Below are 10,469 nucleotides of genomic sequence, written 5' to 3'. Positions count from 1 at the left end.
GGGCGGGTGTCCCTGCTGCCACGCTGGGGGGGCTGCACGTGCCGCACCTCCCTGCTGGCACACTCAGCGGCGAGCACCCGCGTGTGTCTGGGGCAGCCTGCACCACGGCTGGGTGCAGGCAGCTGGGCAGCGCTCAGCGGGGTGGCAGTGACAATTTGGGCCCCCCCAGCCCCTCTCAGGCCCCCGCATGCTCACAGCACCCACGCTGAGCACTGGGCCCTGCCCTGGGGGGCACAGGGTGCTCCAACCGAGGCAGAAGAGCCGCGGGGTGCAGCCAGGGGTGGGTGCACAAAGCGCAGCCCCCACTGCCTGCCCCCAGCACCGTCCCTGGGGTGGTGAGGGGGTCTCAGAGCTGGCTCCAGCTGGGTGCCCCCAGCTGTCCCGGTGCTGGGGCTGGTCCTCCCTGGGGGCAGCACTCGGCGCTTCTCCTTGGGGAGCTCCCTGAGGTTCCTGCAGCGCATTTCTCCAGTCCGTCTGGGTCCCTCTGGGCGGCAGCACGCCCCTGCTGTACGGCCCACTCCCCCCTGCTTCTGTGCCACCTGCGGCGGGGCAGGGAGCAGGGGTCACCCACCGTCCCCAACACCCTTCACTCCTTGCACCAGCCACCTCTGGCACGGGCAGGACCCGGGGGGGGGGCTGGTGTCCCCTCCCCACAATACCCCAGGAGTCCCCAGCACCCCGCGGGGCTGGGGCAGGGGCTGGGGCCATGGTGGCAGTGAGGAGCCGGCACGGTGGGACGGCGCACATCCATCCCGCCGAGCGGCGTGCCGGCAGCCTCCTCCTCCTCGCACAGATGCTGACAGCATCTGCCTGGAAGGACCATAAATATTTATGGCCCCTGGCGCAGGCAGCAGTTCCTGTGGAGTGTCTGCAGCCCCCTGGATCCCCCCAGCTGCCCCCGAGGGCTCCCTGCCCCATGAGGATGGGGCACCCCAGCACCTGCACCCACGTCGGGACCAGGGACCCCGCGGGCTGGGGCACAGGGCAGCCCCCAGACCCCTGGGCTGAGCTGCCCCCCCTCCCCAGGGTCCCCCAGCCCTTAGGGTGCCCCAGCACCTCTGGGGTCCCCCAGCCTCTCTGGGCCCCCCCCGGCATCCTGCCCCTTTGTGCAGGGGTCTCCTGCCTGGGGGGCTGGGACAAGGTGGGCAGGGAGGGGACCCCCATCAGGGCGCCCTGGGGACACCCCTCTGCCCCCCCCCCCCAGCACAGCCCCGTGGCTGCGGGTGCCAGCTCCCGCCCCCAGCCCCGCGGAGCAGCGCAGCCTGCGATGTTTAGATTAGAGGATAATGTGCTGGAAATAATTGCCTTAATCAAGAAAGGTTAATGAGGCTGCCTGTGTGTACAACTGCGGCGGGCGCCGGCGCAGCGCGAGGCTTGCGGGAGCGCTCAGCGAGCGGCAGCGCGGCACAGCCGGCACCGGGCACCGCACGGGGAGCCAGGCTCGGGGCCACCTCATCCCCGTGCCCCTCCTGGGGACACGCCACGCCTGACCCGCAGCAGCAGCAGCTGAGGCAAACCTGGGTGCACAGGACTCATCACCTGCACGGGATCCCCACCCGCAGCCCAGGTGCCCCCATGGTGGCCGTCACCTGCTGGAGGACACGGGGAGGGTCCAGGGGGGACCCTGGGGTGCCCACCCTGCTGCTGTCAATTGTCACTTCGGGGATATCACAGGGGCTGCCCAGGCTGGTGCTTGAGGCAGAGGAGAGAACGCTGTGCCCGTGGCTGGGAAGGGAGCCATGGAGCTCCGGGGTTCCCTCCGGCCCCCAGCCCCAGGACCCCCTGGGCCGTGCTGCAGCAGGGAGCAGCCCCGCTGGGAGGGGTCCTGCACCCCGTGGGCCCCCCCCACCGCCTCTACAGCTCCTGGGGACCTGATGCCACCAGCACTTTGCCAAGATTTCTCCTTGGCTATGGCACCCGGGGGCCAGGCTCCAGGGAACGGTGCTTGGGGACAGGTGGCATCGTGGCCGGCAGCACCCAGCCGGTGTCCCCAGCTCGTGGGTGTGACCGCAGGGACGGGGATGGGGCTGGGCAGGGACCCCGCGGTCCTGGGGGGCGCAGCACGGCCGTGCCGCCAGCCCCGCTGCGCATTTGGTGGGAAACAGAGACATCTGCAGGCCTGCGCCCTGCTCACATGCTGCAGTGGTGCCGCACGGCTGCACGCTCCCGTGGGCTCGCTGCACACTCGCAGCAGTGCCCTGCACACACGTGCTGCCGTGGTGCATGTCGTCACACTGCAGCAGCACCTTGCACACTCGTGCTGCAGTCGTGCACATTGGTACACTGCAGCAGCACCCTGCACACTCGTGCTGCCCTGGTGCACGTTCGTACACTGCAGCAGCGCCCTGCGGGTGCACCCCCCTCATGCGCCATCAGTGACCCCCATGCCTGCACACTCAGAGGGGCCCTGCATGCTCACCCCCCCGCACACTCACCGTGCTGCTCTGCACACACACACTGCTTGCACACTCACACTCGTGCCCCGCTCACGTGCCTGCAGCAGTGCCCCAGGTACTCATCCTGCTCACACCGGTGCCTTGCGTGTGCGCACTGCTGGGCCACAACAGTGCCCTGCACACACGCCTGGCTCGCACAAGCCCTTATCAGTGCCCCACATTCACACCCCACCTGCACGAGCAACACACAAATGCTGCACACACCCGAGCCCTGCACACACATCCCACTGGCACAAGCAGCAGGACCCGTGCGCCCTCCTTGCACAAGCACCATGCTCACCTTGATGCCCACACGTCCCTGGTCCAGGAGTGACGTGTTCACATCAGTGCCCTGCACACCCATCCTGCTTGCACAAGCACCGTGCTCACATCCATGTCCCCTCACCCCCGCACCTTCTCCTTGCACCCCCTGCCACACACCCAGCCCATGCCCCCTTCTCCTGCCCCTCTCCGCTGGCTGTGGGAGCGCACACGGCTTCACGCCCCGGCACCTTCAGCTGGCTCCTGCAGAGGACCCAAGGGTGCCCTGGGGGCAATGCTGAGGGGGGACGTGCGCAGAGCAGACTGGGGGCAGCCGTCCCACAAAAACACCTCCCTGTGGCACTCCCACCCCAAGCACCCCCCGGTGCACCCCGCTCCCCTGCAGCCGGTGGCCCCGGAGGGCCCCAGCACCTGGCTGCGGTTGCAGCGCTGCGCTGGGGAGACGCTGACATTTCCAGCCATCGGGACGCGTCGGGAGCTCTCAGCCGCTCCTCGCGGCTCATTAAAAGCCAGACAAGCTGCAGCAGTAATTGCTTTAATTTATTTGCTTACGGCTGGGGCAGAGGGGAGAGGCATGTGGCACTCGCTGCCTTTATGGGAACCATATGGAACCCATTTATCACCATTTGCTGCAGCGGGGCGGGGGGAGGTAGCGGCTCCTATTAACTCGCTGCTAACGTTGAGCTTTTCTCATCATCCCCTGCTGCAAGAGAGGTGGGGGCACAGCACTGGGGGCCTGGGCAGGGGCCCGCAGGGTGCAGCACCCACCTCCCCCTGCCTGTGCATGGCCCATCCTGGCAGTGTTACACCAGCACCCAGTACCCCGTGCCCCCGTCCCAGCCCCTGCAGAACGGGGCAGGGGGCAGCAGGGATGTGACCCCTCCGTACACCCCTCTTGGCCCAGGAAGGAGCTGTCCCTGCAGGGCAGAGGAGCGCTGTCTGGGGGGGCACACGTGGGCTGCACACATGGGGCGCACCTCGAGGCTCCCACCCGTCCGGCTCAGCCCCCCCCAGCCCCCCATCCCGCACTGCTCCATCCCGCTGTTAACGGCTCGAGGCAGCGGGCTGGGGCTGTGCGCTCAGCTCCGGGACAAGAAAATGAGGCACATGCCGAAAAGCTGCACCCAGGGTAAGTCGATTCATTCCGGATAGCGCGGGCTGTCAGGCTGCACTGTTGTCCTCTGGGACCTTAACGGGGGGCAGCAGCAAAGCAGGGAGGGGCTGCGCTGCAAAGTGACCCCCGGGGTCCCCAGGCCATGCAGAGCATGGTGCAGGGCGTACAGGGGGTGCCCGGGATGCAGAGGATGCGCGGGGTCTGTGGGGTTCATGGGCTGCACGACGGGTGCGCAGAGGGCACGGGGTGTGCAGGGTGCACGGGGAGGGACCGCAGTGCGGTGACATTGGAGCACCCCCAGGGCACAGCCCCCTCCTGCAGCCTCGAGGTGTGCAGAGCTGGGAGCACCCAAGGGTGGGATCTGATTGAGTCTTGCCCCTTGACCCCCCAGCAGCGGATCCAGCCCGGGATGCTGGGAGAGGGGGGTGAGGTGGGACCTGTGGTGTCCCAGGGATGTGGCTGTGCTGTGGCGTTCCTGGGGACGTCCGTCTGTCCCGGAGCTGAGAGCCCAGCTCCGGTGCTGGCTCTGGGAGCTGCATCCCCAGCAGTTCCTGGCAGCTCCGTCCCCCGCTGGGGTGACAAGGACCCACTGGACGCCCCCAGATGGGACCTCAGCACCCCGCAGTCCTCCCACCCCCAGCACCGCTGCCCCGCATCCCTCCGGGCTCTGCCGGAGCCCGGTCACCTCCCAGCCACTGTCCCCAGCACGTGGCAGGACACCAGGGACACGCTGCTCACCGGGGCGAGGGGCCGGCAGCAGGCGAGGCCGTGAGGCTGCAGGACAAGGGACAAAGCCCCCTCCAAGGCGCAAGCAGGAGGCGGACTCGTGGCAGTGCCGGGGCTGTATTGAGCCGCGGGGCCCTCACCAGAGCAAAGCCAGGGCACAGCCAGCCAGAGGCAGCAGCAGCTGCATGGTGCAGAGGAGGATGACGGTGGGTGGGAAGAGCGCGGTGAGGAAGGCGGCCAGGGCCGGCAGCAGCCCGTTGAGGAAGATGTTGGCGACGGGCAGCATGGCGCGCAGCAGGGCGAGCAGGGCCGGCAGCACGTGGTCGTGCGCGACGAACACGGGCAGGAGGAGGAAGAAGAGGCAGAGGAAGGCAGTGCGCAGCAGGAGGTCGCAGAAGGCCACGGTGACGACGAAGGACAGGAACTTGCGGAGCGGCTGCAGGGAGCTGCGCATGCTGCCGGGGCCAGCCTGCTCCCAGCCCGCTCCCACGCGCTGCCTCTGCCTGGGGGGAGCACAGAGGGGGCTCGGTCCCTTCCCCCAGCTGCCCCCGACCCGGGCCGGCACCCCAGGGCTGTGGGATGGGGAGAGGTGCTGCCATGTCCCAGCCAGGACAACCACCCCGGGGCATGCCGGCCCCTGCCCTGCCCGTTGGTGATGCCCACTCACCCCGTCAAGCCCCCGGCAACTGCGGGTGCACAAACCCTGCCCTTCCCCGAGCACCTCCACAGCCCAGGGAGGGTGCACTCCCCCAGAGCCATGCTGCGGGGCAGGGGTCCTTTGGGACGTCCCCTGGGGCTGTCAGCCTGGTGCAGAGCCCAAGGGGGGGCCGGGAAGCCCCCACCCACCTCCAGCACAGGCCCGCCATCAGCAGGGCAGCGTCCCGCTCCTCTGGGCTCTGCAAGCACCGGTGCTGCCGGTCCTGTGAGCTCACAGAGGCCACGTGCAGCTGGGGACGTGGGGACAGCAATGGTGTCCTGCAGGGACCGCAGCAGGGAGCTCCTGCTTCCCCCCTGCCCCCCCAAAAGCCTCCTTGTAGGTGTTAATGGCAGCTACACGACCCCCCCTCACCCAGCGTGACCAGGGCTGGGACGGGGTCCTTGCCACGAGCGGAGACAGGGCTGGGACATGGAGACAGGGCTGGGACGTGGAGACAGGGCCAGCACCCCCAGGCACAGGCAGGCAGAGCCACCTCTGTCCCTGCAGTCACCCAACCCTGGGCTGCGCGAGCCCCGAGCACCCTCCAGGTGCTGCCCCCACCCTTGGGCATGGAATGGCCCAAAAGAGCCGGGCACCCCGAGCCCCGTGGGGCTGACCCAAAATGGAACCGCAGGGGACTGGTGGCCAGGGCACGGGGACACGCCAGTGCTGGCCGTGGCCACGCACACCCCCTGGCACGGACACCCCGGGACACACAGCCCCCCTGGACACGGGCCCCCTGGGACGTGCTCCCCCGTCACACAAGGACCCCCTGGGACACCCTCCCCCTGGCACAAGGACCCCCTGGGACGTGCTCCCCCTGGCACAAGGCCACCCCAGGACGCAGTCCCCCAAGACACGGACCCCCGGGACACACAGCCCCCCTGGACATGGACCCCTTGGGACACCCTCCCCCCTTGCACAAGGACACCGTGCGACATGCTCCCCCTTGCACAAGGCCACCCCTGGCACAAGGCCACCCCAGGACGCAGCCCCCCCAGACACGGACCCCCGGGACACACGGCGCCACTGGACACAGACACGTCGTGCCACGTCTCGGCTTTATTGGCAGGTGTTATGGGCACAGCAGCAGGGCCGTGGCCGGGCGCGGTGGTGCGGCGGTGCGCGGGCGCTGGCGGCCGGGGCTCCCATCAGCGGCGGCTCCGCGGGCGCCCGGTGCCGGCGGGGACGGCTCAGTAGCGGCGGCTGCGTCTCCCGCGGCGGCGGCGGCTCCTCCCGTAGCGGCGACGCCGGCTGCTCCCGTAGCGGCGGCGACGGGGGCTCTGGTAGCGGCGCTGGCTGCGTCGGCGGCGACGCTGGCTCCTGCTGCGGGTCCTGCTGCGCCGGTAGCTGGCCATGCTGGGCTGGGGGCGCGGGCGCGGGACGCTTGCCCTGTCGTGCCGGTGGCTTGCGCTCTGCGCCCCCGCGCCCCTTTTATAGGGGCCCGCGGGCGAGGCCCTTTGTGACGGGGCGCGCGTGCCACTGAGCGGGGACCCCCGGCGGGGCTGGGGGGGGGGGGGGGGGCTGGGGGCGGGGGCGGGGGCTCGCCTGCGCCCCAGCTCCTGCTGCCAGGCACCGAGCCCCACCGGGCACGTGCCTTTCCCACCAAGAGTTGATGCTGAAGTCGCAACGAGGAGTTTGCAGTGCCCCAGCGCCCACGTGCTGTGCTGTGCTGTGGATGCTTCGCCCTGGCAGCGTGGTCCCAGCCCCAGGGGGTGCTGGCTGGCCCCAGCTGTGGCCACACGGGCTGCTGTGGTCCTGCTGCAGACAGAGTCACAGAGTCACAGTCACAGAATCACCTAGGTTGGAAGAGACCTCCAAGATCACCCAGTCCAACCTCTGACCTAACACTAACAAGTCCTCCACTAAACCATATTGCTAAGCTCTACATCTAAACGTCTTTTAAAGACCTCCAGGGATGGTGACTCCACCACTTCCCTGGGCAGCCCATCCCAATGCCTCACAACCCTTTCAGTAAAGAAGTTCTTTCTAATATCCAACCTAAACCTCCCTGGCGCAACTTTAGCCCATTCCCTCTCGTCCTGTCACCAGGCACATAGGAGAACAGACCAACCCCCACCTCTCTACAGCCTCCTTTGAGGTACCTGTAGAGAGCGATGAGGTCGCCCCTGAGCCTCCTCTTCTCCAGGCTGAACAACCCCAGCTCCCTCAGCCGCTCCTCGTAAGACTTGTTCTCCAGACCCCTCACAAGCTTGGTCGCCCTTCTCTGGACTCGCTCGAGCACCTCCATGTCCTTCTTGTAGCGAGGGGCCCAAAACTGAACACAGCACTCGAGTTGCGGCCTCACCAGAGCCGAGTACAGGGGCACAATCACTTCCCTCGACCTGCTGGCCACACTGCTTCTTATACAGGCCAGGATGCCGTTGGCCTTCTTGGCCACCTGGGCACACTGCTGGCTCATATTCAGCCGACTATCAACCAATACTCCCAGGTCCTTCTCGGCCAGGCAGCTTTCCAGCCACTCATCTCCCAGCCTGTAGCTCTGCTTGGGGTTGTTGCGCCCCAGATGCAGGACCCGGCACTTGGCCTTGTTGAACTTCATACAGTTGACCTCAGCCCATCGCTCCAGCCTATCCAGATCCTCCTGCAGAGCCTTCCTGCCCTCGAGCAGATCGACACACGCACTTAGCTTGGTGTCATCTGCAAACTTACTGAGGGTGCACCCGATCCCCTCATCCAGGTCATCGATAAAGATATTAAAGAGGACTGGCCCCAGAACTGAGCCCTGGGGGACTCCACTGGTGACCGGCGGGGCTGGGGGGGCAGGGGGGGATGAGAGTGGGGGCCTGGGCTCGCCTGCGCCCCAGCTGCTGCTGCCAGGCACCGAGCCCCACCAAGCGCCCACCTCTCCCCAGTGTCGTGCTGGTGGTTCCCTGCGTGCTGCGCTGGGCACCCTGCAGCCTGCTCGTGGGCGCACTCCTGGGGCTGCTCCTCAGCAGGCGCACATGTCGGGATGGTGCCCGGCCCTGCAGCAGGAAGGATGCACCCAGCACGGGGAAGGAGAAGGGCCACAGCACGAGGCCTGTCCATGTGTCACCCCCGTGTGATGGCCAGGCACATCGCTGTCCCCATGTCTCCTGGGAATGGTGACACACTGACAGCCCCTCAGGCTCTGGCCACCTTCCTGCTCGGTGGCTGGCCCCCCCAGGCACAGAGCAGCCCAGTGTCCCTCTCTAGTGCCTCCAGACCTGCCAGAGGATGTCAGGGTGTCCTGGTTGCAGCTAGGACAGAGTTAATTTTCCTCCTAGTAGCTGGTAGGGTGCTGTGTTTTGGATTAGGATGAGAAGAGCGCTGATAACATGCTGATGTTTTAATTGTTGCAGAGCAGTGCTTACACCAGGCCAAGGACTTTTCGGCTTCTCGCTCTGTCCTGCCAGCGACCAGGCTGGGGGTGCAGCAGGAGCTGGGAGCGGACAGACCCAGGACAGCTGACCCCAACTGGCCAGAGGTGTATTCTGTACCATATGGGGTCATGCTGAACAATTATATGGGGTGGCTGGCCGGGGTGGGGGGGCCAGCTGCTGGGGGATAGGCTGGGCATCGGTCAGTGGGTGGTGAGCAATTGTATTGCGCATCACTTGTTCCGTACACATTATTTGTAGCAGTACTATTGTCATTATTATTATTATTTTCCTGTCTTAATAAACTGTCTTTATCTCAACCCACAGGCTTCACTTTCCCGTTTCTCTCCGCAGTCCCAGAGAGGGAAGGGGGAGGATGAGCGAAGGGCTGTGTGGTGCTGAGCTGCTGGCCGAGTTAAACCATAGCACAGGGTGGTCCCCAGGCACAAGGGAGCACGGGGACCCCACACACTTGGGAGCAAGCTCCCTGCTGAGCCCCCAGCGTGGCAGCATCCCTGTTGGGCCTGGGGAGGTCTGCACCTGCAGCCTGCATCCCCCTGGCCGGGGGGGCTGGGGACCCCTCCTTGGGGGGCTGTGCAGGGCTGGCATGTCCCTGTGTTCGGACACTGTCCCCATGACCCCTCTGTGCCTGCACGTCCCTGGTAAAATGCACGGACTAGGATGAGCAAACATCCCCACAGCTGCTCCCCGGCACTGGGAGCTGGGGGGGATGCAGGGCCCTTCAGAAGACCCTGGCCGGGTGGGAAATGGGGTCCCCGGCCACTTGGGGGGACACAGCTTGGCTGCGGAGCGGGTTGGGGCCCTGGGAGAACCCCAGCCCCGCTGACATCACGGTGACAGCACAGTGTCCCCATGGCTACACAACATCACGCGTAGGCTCCGTGGGTGCCAGCGGCCGCAGCAGGAGGAGGCAGCGCCGCACCCCCAGTACCACCATGTGCCGCTGGGCCCCCCGGCCGCGCGCCCCACCAAGGCGGCGCAAGAGGAGCCCCCGGCCCAGCAGCCAGCGCAGGCGGCGCCGTGGGAAGAGGCAGCGGAGACGTGGTGGTGTCCCTGCACCCCGAGGGACCCCGAGGGGACCCCAAACTCCCCGGCCCCCAGGAGCGGTAGTGGGCACAGCACTCAGTCTCGCTTCTCTCCTGCAGGTTTCCAAGCGAAGACAGTGTATTACTACCGGAGGAACAGGGCCCTGTGAGCGCTCGCCATGCCTGCGCCCCTGGAGCACCCGTGGGCGCTGCCATCCGCCCCAGCCGTGCTCCCCGAAGGCTGCTGGGGATTCACCTGCCATTAAATCCTGCGTGTCATCCTGCACAGCCTCCTCTGTCCTTCCTGGTGCCGCCGGCCCCAACACACTCACCCCTGGTCCCTCCCAGACCCCATCCGCCTCGGGGTCACCTCCCTCTCAGCCCTGCCCGGCCCCTGGCTCCCAGCCCCAGCACGGGGGGAGCTCACCGTGAGCACCGTGGGTGGGTTTGGGGGTGGCCCACCGGGGGCCGTGGCTGCCCACAGGTTGCACACAAGGGCTGGCATCCTGGGCACAGGGGGGCTCTGGGCTGGGTCCTGATGGTGCCCCCACTGCCTCAGGGTGACATGGAGATGGGGGGACCCAGGACACAGACACCCGGCACGCACACTGCTCCGTGCCACACAGGGGCTGCTCCTGGCCCCGCTCCGACCCAAGCAGCCCCTGCACTCACCGGGAGTAGGACAGGGACAGCATGGGGACAGGGCTTCGACGGCTGGGGTCAATGACACTGCCGTGACAGCAGGGTGATGTGGAGCGCCCCAGTGCAGCCATGCATGAAGCACTAAGAGGAGCATGAGGCTCAGCA

At 67.2% G+C, this 10,469-nt stretch overlaps 1 long non-coding RNA gene across 1 annotated transcript; it reads left to right on the top strand.

Moving 5' to 3' along the window:
• The first annotated feature begins 8,046 nt into the window (after window positions 1–8,046).
• LOC106043199 (uncharacterized) lies at window positions 8,047–9,948 on the top strand. Its single transcript, XR_007160552.2, has 2 exons — window positions 8,047–9,678; window positions 9,783–9,948. It is a non-coding gene; the product is annotated as an uncharacterized lncRNA (long non-coding RNA).
• Window positions 9,949–10,469: the final 521 nt, after the last annotated feature.

The sequence above is a fragment of the Anser cygnoides genome, chromosome 4, assembly GCF_040182565.1.
Source record: "Anser cygnoides isolate HZ-2024a breed goose chromosome 4, Taihu_goose_T2T_genome, whole genome shotgun sequence".
Taxonomy (NCBI): domain Eukaryota; kingdom Metazoa; phylum Chordata; class Aves; order Anseriformes; family Anatidae; genus Anser; species Anser cygnoides.
Note: the sequence above shows the minus strand (reverse complement) of the source record. Positions and strands in the feature narration are given on the sequence as shown.